The 13,552-nt window shown below is 52.1% G+C and overlaps 1 non-coding gene across 1 annotated transcript; it reads left to right on the plus strand.

Annotated features, from left to right (window-relative positions):
- The first annotated feature begins 278 nt into the window (after positions 1–278).
- Trnad-guc (transfer RNA aspartic acid (anticodon GUC)) lies at positions 279–351 on the plus strand. The gene has a single exon. It is a non-coding gene; the product is annotated as a tRNA-Asp (tRNA).
- The last annotated feature ends 13,201 nt before the right edge of the window (positions 352–13,552 follow it).

A 13,552-nucleotide genomic window follows, 5' to 3' on the forward strand; every position in this document is an offset into this window, starting at 1 on the left:
CTTTGTTGACACATTGCAGGTTGGTGCCTTTGTACTACAGAGGACAGAGACCCTGTGGCCCATGAAGCCAAGAGCATGTACTTTCTGACCCTTTAGGGAAGACCCTTCAGAACTGTCTTAAGCCAAATTCCCCACTACCATTTCTACTTGACTTAGCTCTGAATTTTTAAATCAGAAATTAAATAAAATTTTCAATAAAAATCAATTTTTTTTTTCAAATTTCCCTAATGTCTAAGGTCCATGGCTATGTCCATCAAAACTTCCCATCACACAGGGTTGGGGATGTAGCTCAGCTGATAGAGTGCTTGCTTGTCAAGCACAAGGCCCTGGGTTCAATCCCCAGCACCGCCAAGAAGAGAAAAAAAAACTTCCCATCACAAACGCAAACCCACTAACAATAATCCTGTATTCGTTGTCTACCCCCTGTGTGCTCAGTGCATTGATTCATTGCAGCCATCTCAGGAAGTCGGTAGTGTTATCATCCCCATTGTACAGGAAGAAAACAAAGGCCCGGGGAGGTGAAGGGGCAGAGCTAACCAACAACAGAACCAGGTTTTGAACCAGGAGACATGACCTCAGTCCCTGTGCCCTTACCACTGCCCCATCCTGCCTGCCCAGTGGTGCTGTTCCTCCCCAAAGCATCTAGGCTCTGCGTGATGGCCTCTGCCTTCTTGCAGATTAAATGGCCAGCGCAGGAAGTCAGAGCTCACCCCTCCTAGAGGCACCTACAGAAGACTTCTGCCAGCTAATTGGCCATGGCCGTAAAGAAACCCTCCTGCGTATTTTGTGACCAGGCAGCTGGTGCATAAGCTTCCATCTCTCCTATTGTCCTAACCGGGAGCCACTCCCTCCCACCTGCTTCACTGCTGGAGAAGGGAAGATTCCTCCCAGGGAGGCAAGATCCACCGGGGTGGGAGTGAGGACTTAGCATCAGGGTCCCCCACCTGGGTGCCTTTTCTCTTCAACGAGGCGCAGCCTCACACCCAGACCCCACGCGGAGTTAACGCTCTGGACACTCACAAGGGAATGCGCTGGGAGAGATTCCAGCACTCAACCGCGCGCCCAAGGTTGCAAAGAAGAACGGCCGATTTAATTCACAAAGGGCAATAAACCTGATTTATAGACAGCTTTGCAGGAGCTCGCTAATTACACAAAGCAAGAGTTACACGAAGAAAACACCTTGTCTTCTGCCCACAGCACTTGGGTAAGGCAGGACTGAGAGGTAAGAGGCAATCCTCCCCGGGTCAGCCAACACATCCTGACCAATTGCTTTTTCCAGGCACTGTGCTGAAAGCTTTGGGGATCTATCTCATTTAATCCACACTGCTGTTCCACTCTAAGACTCCATTATTTTTAAAGATTAGAAAATTGAATTTTTGAGAGTTGGCACCCGGGCTACCCCACGCCCTCTTCCCTCTCTCAGGCAGGCGTTTGACCAAGAAACTCCTGCAGCCCAGACCTGTTCTCCCGGGTTCCCCCAGTGCACGAGGTCCAATGAGCAGTGACATCCTCCATTCTGTTGAGAAAGAGCACACACACTCTGACTCCATCCTGCACTGCTGTTTACTTCTTCTGTGCTCTCATGCTAAAAACCATGTGTTTATAGTACTCCCTCTTTACCCGGGTTTCCGTCTCTGAGGTTTCAGTTGCCCAAAGTCAACCACCCTCTGGAAATATTAAATGGAAAATTCCAGAAGTAAAACAATTCATGATTTTTAAATTGTGCACCTTTCAGAATAGCATGATGAGATCTCAGGCGGTCCCACTCCTACCCTCCTGAGTCGTGAATCTTCCCTTTGTCCGCACTGTATCTACTACCCTCCTCTGAGTCACTTAATCGCCATCTCAGGTTTGAGATCAGCTGGCCTAGAATCACCGCGCTTCTGTTCAAGTCTTGATTTTATTTTATAATGGTCCCAAAGTTCAAGAACAGTGAAGCCGGCAATTTTATTACAGAATATTGTTATAATCACTCTATTTTATTTTGAGTTATTGTTGCCAACCTCTTAGTGCCGACTTTATAAGTCAAACTTTATCATAGGTGTTTATGTATAAAAAATTAGTCAAAATAATAGGGTTCCATAGTATCTGAGGTTTCAGGCGTCCTCAGGGGGGACCTGGAAGATATTCCCCTTGGATAAGGGAGGACGACTGTATACCAGCTGCGAATGAGTCTTCTCCCACTGTCTTGGTAGTGCCTGCTGTTGTCGTCTGCTGCCTTCTACAGCTGCTCCGAGAAAATGAGGACATTGGCTCATGGCCGCTGGGCAGGGGAGGCCGGTTCCATGGCCTGGGCCCTGGGAGGAAGGCGCTCCAGCCTTGGCAGTCTGTGAGCTCCATAAGAGGGAGGAAAGGAGGGCAGGAGGGGAGCCAGGGGAAGTTCGCCCAGAGCGGTGGAGGTGGAAGGTGGGTTCAAGTTGCGGCTCTGCTATGCAATGACCCTGGGGCCTCGGGCCAGACGCCTGGCTCCTGCTCAGACACCTAGGTGTGATTTCCAGGCCTTCCACAGGCTGATCCTGGAAGGACACACAGGAGAGAGCTGCCCGCCCTGCCCAGGCCTGCTGAGGCTCCCCACGCAGGGGAAACCAGGAGACGCGTTTCCTCTGTGACTTAGCTCCCAGCACCCTGGCTCCTGGCCCTCTCCCAACCTCGGGGCCCAGAAAACTGCTGGAGAGGGCTGCGGCTGTGGCTCAGTGGTGGAGCGCTTGCCTGGCACCTGTGAGGCACTGGGTTCCATCCTCAGCACCACATAAAAGTAAATAAATAAACGTGTCCATCTACTGCTTAAATTTTTTTTTTTTTTAAATGCTGGAGACACCCTGCTTCCATGGTAGGAAGCCAAACAGGGGAGCCCTTCCCTTCTCGTTTCCACCAGTGCAGCCAGCAATCCGAGGCTTCGCCCTCCCATCTGCCGCGTGTGACTTGGATAGGTGGGTTATTCCATGTCCCCAGCCCCACTGAGCCCCTGACAGGAATCGTCCAGGCTGCTCGGGCGAAAGGCAAAGCTCATGGCGGGCTTGTCTCACACCCGGGCAAGGCCTGGTGCCCGGCACTTTAGGGCATGGCGTCCCTGGTCCTTGTGTCTCTCCTTACCTTCTTCCGACGCCTGATGCTAAGGGTCGAGTCCCGACTTCTGTGCCTGCACAGCATGGTGATCATCTGCACACGTGTGTGCCTGCGTGTATGTGCGTGTGTGTGAGAGAGAGAGAGGATGGATCCAGGAGAGACGGGGCTGAGGCAGCCTCTTACCGGAGGACACGGCCTCACGCCAACTTGGAGACCCCGGACGCCTCACTTTCCCTGAGGGTGAAGCAAGCCCCCTCGAGCTCTGAAGAGCAGGGGCCCCTCGCTCCCCACAACCCTGGCCAGGGGACAGCTGCTCCCAGCCAGGTGCTCAGAGCCAGACGGGGGGTCGTTTAGGGTAAACGGGAGCCCAGCTGGGGGTGGAGGAAAGCCCCTGCAGTTTGCTGTTGGCAAAGGAGGAAGCGGGACTAAAGTCCACAGAAATGGGGTCAGCTCCATTTCCACAGAGTTTCAGGGACGACTTTTACTTGAGGTTCTAGAAATGGTGACTTTCTTACTGTCTGTTAATTAAATGTCCCCATCTGCTTTGTGACCTCCAGTGGGATCCCTGGATAAAGATGCTTGCCCCTGAGCCTTCCCCTCGGAAGGGACCTCAGAACCCCTACCCAAAGGCTCAGAAGTGGCAGGAGGAGGGAGAAACCAGCCACCTGGGGACACCGGGCAGGGCTGGGCCAGGGAGAGCTCTGCTGCTGGGAAGCTACAGCAAGACGATGGACAGAGAGGGCCATTCCTGTCCCTGAGGCTACACCTGCAGGGCATCCTGGGTCCTGGGAGGGAGGAGAGGGATGGGCAGGGCCATCGGGGGTTGAGGAAGAGCAACCGTGGCGCCCGTGACTTCCGACCCTGCATCCTCCTCTCCGACCATTCAGCAGGCGTTTCCTGAGCTCCTCTGCTCTGGGCCTGAGCCAGGCTCGGCATAGAGGGGAGGTGCCCTGTGCCCTGTTCGCAAGGGCTCCTCAGCCAGCTCTCCCCAGGCCCCGGCCAGGCCTGGTCACCTCCTGGCTCCCTCTTCACTGGCCTGCTCTGCTGGATGGAGCACCTGCTCCTGACCACAGTGGTCACTCCCCAAAGCCTGGGCCTAAAGCCATCTCTACCCTGAGGGCCCACCCTCCGCTGTGCTTCGTGGGGGACAATCCTGCCGCCATGTGGGGCGGCGATCTGAGTGCCTCTCCCACGGACCTGCCCCTGTCATATGCAATGACAGGCGTCTACACCTCTGGCAAGTATCTGAGTGAGTTCCCGCAACATTCCAGCTGCTGGGCTGGTGTCGGAGGTGCCCCAGAGAGCAGGACAGATGTGGCTTCTACCCTCTTACCCCAGCCCGACCCCGGAGCATGCAGGTTGATGGGAAGGACAGATGCGTGACCTCCATTGGGGAAGCGAGGGGTTCTACTACAGGGGTTAATTGGCAGGGGACTTGGTCGTGCCTGAGATATCCCGGAGGGCTTCCCTGAGGAAGTGACATTTCAATCGAGACAAGGATGAGTCAACCACAGAGGGAGCATCTTCCAGGCACGGAGAACATACGAAGGCTTAGTGGCGAGTGTACACAGTGCTCTCGGGAAACAGGGGACATGTGGCCGGAGGAGCAGCCAGCGACTGGGGAGACTGACCCCAAGTGAGGATGAAGACGGCCGAGGCCACGGCCAGGAGTTCAGACCTTCCCCCTAGCACGACGGGAACCCAGAGAAGGCTTTGAAGCACGGGAGGCCCCGCTTTTTACCTACTAACACATCACATCAGTGATAAAAGACTCGGTTGGGACCCTGACGCTGGGGTCCAGGTACGAGAGATGACAGGTTGGACCAAGATGGAGAGAAGGCAAGGGACCCCCGACCTGCCTGGGAGGCAGACTGGCAAATGTTGGTGGAGGTGGGACCGCAGTGTTTCCAAACAGCTCCCCAGTTTCCGGCCTGAGAGAGGGCTGGGGGGAGGGAGGGGGAGGGGAGGTTTTTGGGAACAGGCTTCTTTCCCCAGGAAGCCTGGAGACCTGCCCACCACCCTCTCTCAGCAAAACCGACTTCCAAGTCTCAAACCACAGATCCAGCAACGAACTTCTGCAACGAGACCCGAATACAAATTGCAAATAGCCTCCGCGCCCATCATGTTATTAGCAGCAGGTATTTGCCAACCAAGCCGGCTCTTGGTAACCAAGCCTGGGTCTCGCAGAGCCACATAAACTTAAGAAGCAAAACAAAACAGGAGGGAAACAATCTCGTTCATGGTGCTGCTTGCTTTGTTTTGTTCCTAGTTCTTGCTGACTACAACTAAATGCTGCCATATGTTCAAAGAATGTCTCGCGTTCGCATATTTGGGGATTTTTTTTTTTTAGTTAGTTTTATCTGGGTGAGTCACAGAGCCTCAGCTCAGTCACCCTATAATCACGAGGACTCTGTATTAGAGCCCTTGCTGTCATCGCTGAGGGCTGCTGTGTAGACGATGGGTTTGGGGTTGGTTTTCTTTTTTTTTTTTTTTTTTTTCCAAATTATATTTTCTGGAATGCCCGGAAAGTGAACATGTGTGGTGAATCAGGACACCCAGGGTCTTTCGGAAACTGTAGCTGTCCTTCTAGGATAAGGAAGATGAGGAAGGAGGCCACTGCTAAGCAAAGTGAATCTCCGCAGCCAAGGCCCGGGTGCATCTTCCAAAATGATCTGGTTGGTTGGTTCTTTTAACTGAAAAACTTGGGAAGAGCTAAATCTACGCCTAGCCTGCTCAGGCACTTGGAATGGTCTTTTGAGGACCCTGCCGCCTGTGGCTTACTGTTTACAGTGTCTCCCTGAGTTGGTGCCTTATCGCCAGGACCCTACAGATTGTTAATACTGTTCCCCAGTTTGGCTGATATCTGTGGCCACCCACCAAATCTGCCGTCTACCACGCTGTTGGGACTGGAAAACGCGGGGTCCACCTTGAGGTCTCCCCGTCTATGCCACCACCTATCCCTCCCACCTTCTAAGCACCCTTCAGACGACTCCTGACCCTCTTCTCTGTGTCCCTTCCACAGCCTGAGCATGACCGTCTCTTCTCTGGTGTACCATAGCCCCCATAGCCCGACAGAGAGACTTTCTGAAATGCAAAGGTGATGACATCTCCCTACTCCTTCAATGGCTCCCCACTGCCTCTACAGAGAAAGAGCCAAAGTCCTCAGCAAGCCTCACGGCACCTTCTCCATGATGGCAGCCTCATCTCCTGCTCTGTCCACCCACTTCCTTCAAATCTTACACCTCACATCCACGCTCCCCACTTCACATGAACACCCCTGCTTGTCCTGGATGCTCACGCTCCTCCGGGCCTTTGCACGTGACATCCCCTCTGCCATGACTTTCCTTCCTGTCCTTCTCCCCACGCCCCGGGAGCTCCCGATACCCTTCACCTTCTCTGAATCATTCCCTACTTACAAGCCATGTGAGCACCTCTCTGTCCTGCTCACTCCCCTCATATCGATCCCATGAACTGTGGCGGGCTGCGGTCTGCCTGGAGGACTCGGATTTCCTAGAGAGTGGGAATCACGTATTAGTCACCACTGTATTTCCCGACGCCCAGTTCAATACCTGGCCCTCAGAGGCTGCTCATTAACTTTCTGGCAAAGAAGAAGGTGATTGGCTAAAAAAAAAAAAAAGGAAGAAAGAAAGAAACCCATGTCACCTGTGCTTCGCAACATCAGGTGCGGTTTTGAGCTGGTGCAGAAGCCGTTGCCAGGGATGGGAGAAGATGCTGGAGAGAGCACAAGGTGACTCAGAGGTGAACGTGCCTGTGACAGAGGCAAATGGGCTGTTTGGAAACTGCAGTAAGCAAAAGTGAACGTCAGCAGCCGGCCTTGCAATTGGCAGGCATTTTCCCTGGGCAGCACCGTGTGATTTGTGTAATTGAGGCACCTCTGCCCATCTTGTAAATCACAGTCTGCAAATGGCCACATGGCAGCAGGCTGACCGGGGATCAGGAGGAGGGCGGTGCTTGGAGGACTTCCCCAGCCAGGCGCGGCAGATTATCTTCCAGGTCTCGTTTTATCTTTGCAGGCATATATTGCATGCCTGTGGGTATCTGACCTTTTGCTCTACGTTCTGATTAATTTTTTTAAGTATTAGATATTCTCCTTCCGCTCAAGAAATTACAGTCATGCTGAGAAAGTAAATATATACCCCTGGAATTATTAGAACATGCAAGACCGTAAAAATTCAATGCTAGATTATAAAAAAATCAGCTGGGACTAAAAAAGCATCAAAAGGACAGATGAATGACTGGTTGGCTAGATGGATGGAAGGATGGATGGATGGATGGAAGGACAGATGGATAGATGGAAGGATGGATGGATGGATGAATGGATGGGTGGAAGGATGGATGGAAGGATGGATGGAAGGAAGGAAGGGTGGGTGGATATATGGATGGAAGGAAGTAAGGATGAATGAATGTACGAATGGAAGGAAGGAAGAAAGGATGAATGGATGGATGGATGGATGGATGGATGGAAAGAAGGGTGGGTCGATATATGGATGGAAGAAAGTAAGGATGGGTGGATGAATGGATGGGTGGATGGAAGGATGGGTGGATTGAAGGGAGGAAGGAAGGAAGGACGGACAGATGGATAGATGGACAGATGGAAGGATGGATGAATTATGGATGGAAGGAAGGATGGGTGGATGGATGGATGGAAGGAAGGAAGGATAAAAGGGTAGAAGGAAGAAAAGAAGGATGGGAGAGAAAAGGGAGGGAGTAAGGGAAAGGGAAGGAAGGAAATGATGGTAAGCTGGTAAGCTTAAGGAGGGGTTCATGGTGTGCAGTGGCTGGTACAGGGCTGAACACATAGGAAGAGCATTAAAATGATTTTTGATGGTTGAATAAGAGACATAGAACAAGACACAGGAAGTGGAAAGGCGGGGTGGGGGGAGAATAAAAGACATTGTGAAATGGAGGGAAACCTTGACCACAGTGAAAAAGAGCCCAAGGCTGAGCAGAGAATGCAGTTTGGGGAGGAGAGGAAGGTGCGTATGTAGCCACCAGTATAAGAAAGTTCATTCACAGAGCTCTCGTCATCTTCCATGTGCTCTCCCCATTGTTCACACACACACACACACACACACACACACACACACACACACAATCAGGCAAGTACCACAAACAACTCAAATTACTATCCCCAGCAGTCAAAAAATAGTGTGTGTGTGTGTGTGTGTGTGTGTGTGTGTCTGTACCTATGCTGCAGACAGATAAGAGATAGATAATCTCTCATATTAAAGAAGTGAAGCTCAGAGAGGTTAAGTAACTTGCTCAAGATCACCAGGCTAGGAAATAATGAGGATGGGTAAAAGCCCAGACTTCCAGAATGTTCTTACTGCTGAACTGAACTAACTGGATAAACTGAGTAGATTAAGGAACAATTGACCTCAATGATGTGGAAGTTTTCCAGTGTTCTTAGTGACTAGGAAACGTTAGAAGTCTTACCCTTTCTCCGCTTCCCCAAACTCTAAGTGGTTCCCTGCAGTTCCTGTACTGTGCAGTCAGCCACTCATCCGGCTGCAGAGCCAGGACAGCCGGCACACCTACAAACATTGATTTTTGCTCTAAGAAATTCCGATTTGTAAGTCTCGGTAGAAGCTCTCTCCTGACTGGGGTTCCCCGACCCTGTGCCCCCACCCCCAAACTGAACCGATGATGACATCTTTCCAGGCTCCTCCTCCTCTTGCTCATGTCTAGTCTGGAGTGCTCTTTTCTCTCCCTTGGAGGTGACCTTTCTAGTCTCACAGCTTTAAACCAATTCTATGTGCCGATGGCTTCCGGTGTCCATCTCCTGCCTGACCTCCCTCCCAAGCTCCAGTTCTGCATGTCCTCCTGCCTGCTCTTCACCTTCCCCTGGGAGATCCATAGATGGTGCAACCTAAGTATATAAAACACAGCTCTTAGTTGGACCTACTTCCCAAGTCTGACCACTCCTGCAGGTCTCCAGCTCAGCCCACTGCTCAAGCCATGCTCCTAGACACCACATGGCTGGTTCTTCCCCATCTCTCAATGTCCTGTCTATCCCAACTCTGTCCCTTTTTATCCATGGGCCCTGCCACCTCTCTCTTGGACCCCTAGCTCTGTCCTTGTCCTCCTGAAGTCCCTTCTCTACACAGCAGCCAGACTGATGCATCTGAACTGTAACTCGCACTATGTCACCCGCTGGGTTAAAGCCCACCATTGGGTTTCCAAAGCACTGAGAGGAAAGTCATCAGAAGTCTTCACACACGGTCTACAGGGACCCCCTTCATCTGTCCCCCAAGACCTCCTGTCTTTTCTGTCTCCCTCGCCCCCCCACCTCTTCTCTGCCTCTTCTCGCCACTCCTCACTCAGCTTCTGCTCAGGAATCTCCCTTTTCTTCCTTAGAAACAGCAAGCTGGTCATTCCTCAGGGCCTGTGCCCCTGCTGTCCCCACCACACAGAGCATCCACCCTCTTCTTGTAGGATGCATAGATGGGTGGACAGACCTATAGGCAACGGAATGTTCTCTGAACTTCAAATGTCTTCAAACTAAGTAGCTACATTGAAGATCATGATGCTTCCAGCTTATAAAGCTTCATTCAACACTCAGAAGAACGACGATGATTTAACCCGGGTTGAGACACTCAATCTTATTTTAAGGAAAGATAGTGATGAGGGAGAGGTGGACATTTTTGGAAGATTGCAGGTATTGGTATTTTTGGTCCTCAAATGACACCTTTTGAGCCTGCACGAAGTGTTGGTCCTGACGGGAAGTCCCAGCCCTCTCACCACTTGAATGAAACTAAGAATGAGCTGCATGAAGGAAGGGCTGGGAATCATTGGCAAACAGGAAACCGGGTTTATTTTTTACCGTCCGTGAGCCAGCCTCCCACACCGCTGCTGTGCATTTCCTCTGCTGGGTATCGCGAGCTGCAGCCGGCAAATAGCCCTGGCCCCTCCCCTTCTCCAAGATACTCGTGGTCACCCTGTTGGACACAGTGTCTGAAAGATGGCAGTGGGCACAGCTAGGGATAGAAAACACATGCTTCATCCTCCACAGGGATTCCTCAAAGGTCATTTTGAACCTCTAACGCCCTCACCAGAACCCAACCACACCGCCACTCTATTCAGCAGAGGCCACGCTGGGAAGGACAAGGCGGCCTTGGCTGCAGATCTGAACCTGGCATTACTGGGCCTCAGGGCAGATCTCACTGCTGCCGAAAACTGCTCTGAAATGAAGTGATGTGGGAGGGGACAACAGGACCAAGCCGCAGGACGGGCTGCGCGTTCCTCAGCCTCACGCGGGAAGGCTGGCAAAGGTCAACTTCGGTTGATAATTTTGCTCAAGTTCCTTGGTGAATGTCCTTTATCCAACAGAGACTGTCCTTGGGAGATGTTGAAAAGTGAATACCTGCTCACATTCAGACTGCTTTTTTAACTTCATTTAAATCACTATGATTATGCTCCATCTTCCATAATGATGTACCTTGGTAGGTCAAAATGCCTCCGAGGTGCAGGCCTTTAATGAGGATCCTGGTCCGAGAGGTGTAATTTGACCAGTCTGCCGGGAAGCTCTCCCCGGCTCAGCGGGGCCCTGCCTCCACTCACACTGAACTGTCCTTGCCCCTCAGGACACACTGCTGGGCTCTCCCCTTGTCCTGGCCCGGTCACCTGGCTGCCTCTCTGCCTGTATCTACCAATGGCATCAGAGTCAGACAGTAGCAGGAAGACAGAAGAAATATCTTTATTCATATTCACATGAGCAAAAACCAAATAAATAAAAGCCTCTAAGTTCTTCAGTTGAGGAAAATCTTAGGATGGAGTAGACCCTGAGTTTTTATTCATGTTGAAGAATCTGGACCTTCATTCTGATCTTTAGCCACACACAGAGGAGCCTGAAGACTCTTCTAGAAGTTTCCAAACTGTCAATGTCCCTTGTTTTCAGTGCAGCAAGGATCTAGACTTGGAAGTAAGTTGTGTTTCCCTGAAGGCATTCCCAGGGGCCAAATGGCCATGTAAGATTAATGGAATAAAAAGGTCCCAATCACTGGGAAATAAGAGGCAATTTTTGGTGGAGCATGGGAGTCTGTCACAGACAAACCCCACATGGGCCTGTGCCTGGGTCCTAGGGAGAAAGGAGCTATAACCAAAATGGCGGACACCATGGAGGGCGGAGCCAAGGCCCCAGATGGAAGGAGACAGGCATCCTGGCAGCTCGGAAACATGAGCGACTCCGGGACCTCAGCAGCACCAGCAAGTTAACAGTGGCCAAGGCCTCAGCCACTGGCAGTCTGAGAGCCTGGAAGCCTGGGCTGTGAGGGAAGCAGGAAGAGCCACCAGCCACTGGGCCAAAGACCGTCTTGGTGGAGACGTCACACCTTCCATGGGCACCGCCTCCAGCAGTGCTGTGGTCTCAGCAAGCAGAACATCACAGGGGCCTGGGGAAGAAGGAAGGAGCACGACCAAGGCCAGGGGAAACCCAGAGAGTTATTCATGGGCACGTATGAGTCTCACCCTGGGGACACCCAGGAGTGAGGCGGGGGTGTAAGGGGCAGGGTGCTCCATTGCTTCCACACTGAGCGGGAGACATCTCGGTGGAGACACTTTACTACTAACATGAGCCCCTGCGACCCCCAGACAGGTTGATGTGGAGATACCATGAGTTTCATTAAAGTTCTCCAACACATTCTTTTTCATTTGTTCGCTGACGCTGTATGTCAAAGTAATTCAATGACGTATTTTAGTTGTCACGGTTGCATGGCTGTTGATGACATTCTTATTCTTTTTCCTAAGACCCGCCCCCCCCCCGACCTCCCTGATGACTTCAAAACTTCTCTTCTTTCAACCAAACTTCCACTCCAGTAGTGCCGCTATCTATGGCCAGGCATCGAGGTGACGGCCAGATTAAATGAACTGATTCTCAAAGGAGTGTTAGCACAGAAGGACCAGGCTGGACGCAAAAGTCACAGTCCATCTCAGCTTTTTATTCAGGAATGGGGTTACACCTCCGATGGACCCATTCTCCTGGTGGAAAATGAGTCACCCAACAAAGGAGGGGACTGGGCTTACGGAGGTTATACTGAGAGGTGAGTGAGTCAGCTGGGGCACTCAGGAATTTGGGGTCTGTTTCACTGGGTGAGATGGGAGTGAGTCTGGGGTCAGCGGATGGTCTCTGGAATTCATCTTACTGGACAGAATGGAGGACTGGGGGCCGGTCAGTGGTTGGTATCTGGAAAGATTTGTTCAGGGAAGGATCGATGCTCTGACCTCTCCCCAGAGATGTCTTTCTAGGTTTGACGGACACCTCCTCCCAGGGTGTGTTTGATTATTGGGAAAGGATGGATACTTTCAATATATGGCCTCTACCTCACTCCCCTTTCCCCAGCTCTCACTATTTAAGAGGTTTGTCATTTTCCATATCTAACAAGGAGGAATAGGGATAAATCCATCTTCCAGATTAGCACTCCAAACTCTGAATCCTAGCAGCCTGCTACTGAGGAGAACTGAGCAGGAGAGGTTTTGGGGCCTGTGTCCCTCGGCCCTCCCAACCCAGCCTCGCCCCTTCTAGATCCCCTCCTCGCCTCAACCCAGAGCAGAGGACACTCAACACCCAGGTCCACCAAGGACACCAGCCTTTCTCAGGACCTTTCCCGGGAAGGTCCTTGAAGAACATAAATAGGAAGTGGGCACGAGCGGATTCAAAGAGGCCCACTCTGGAAACAGAGGGCCTCGGGCCTGGGACTGCAGGCCCAGAAAGCCAGGAAGGTGTGCCAGCTTTGGAAGAGGGATAGAGAAAGCTGAGCCGAGCCTCAGCCGGAGACCACCTGGGGCCAGCCCCTGCCCCTCTCGGGTCTCTCTCGATTCAGAAGCAGAAGGGCAGGGCTGCCTGAGTGGATCTGCTCCGGAGTCTTCCCTGGGTCTGGAATTCATTCTTTAAAAGGTCCTCTGGGGCCTCCGGACTCTGGAACTAGCTATGTGTCTGGACAGCGATGCGCAGGGAGGAAGCCAGGATTTCCAGACTCCTCAGGTGCAGACTCGTCCCCCTGTGAACGAAGATCACCCACCACCAGGGCCGGGACGCACAGTGACAACACTTGGGCCCCTGCCTGGCCCCACATGGCCAGCTGGTTGGCCTCTGACCCGGATCCATTCCCACCTCTTGGAGCTTCTCTTTGAGGTGGAATTCAGCATCTGGGACGTGAACAGTCACGGGCTTCGGGAAAGTTCGCTACTCCTTTCAGTGCATCAGAATCATTACACTCCTTTCTCACTTTGCCTCCGGAAACTGCAAACGATACGTATTCGTGAGCTAAATGACAAATCGGTGCAATGAACTGGATGTTTGGGTCCTCCCAAAATTCATAGGTTGAAGGCTAGCCTTCGATGTGGTGGATTTGCTGGGGTGGGGGGCGGGCAAGAGATCACGAGGGTGGAGCCCTGGTGATGGGATGAGTGTCCTTATAAAGGGAACCCAGAGTGCTCCCACTCTCCTTCTCTTCCAGTGAGAAGTTGC

The sequence above is a fragment of the Sciurus carolinensis genome, chromosome 3, assembly GCF_902686445.1.
Source record: "Sciurus carolinensis chromosome 3, mSciCar1.2, whole genome shotgun sequence".
Classification (NCBI taxonomy): Eukaryota; Metazoa; Chordata; class Mammalia; order Rodentia; family Sciuridae; genus Sciurus; species Sciurus carolinensis.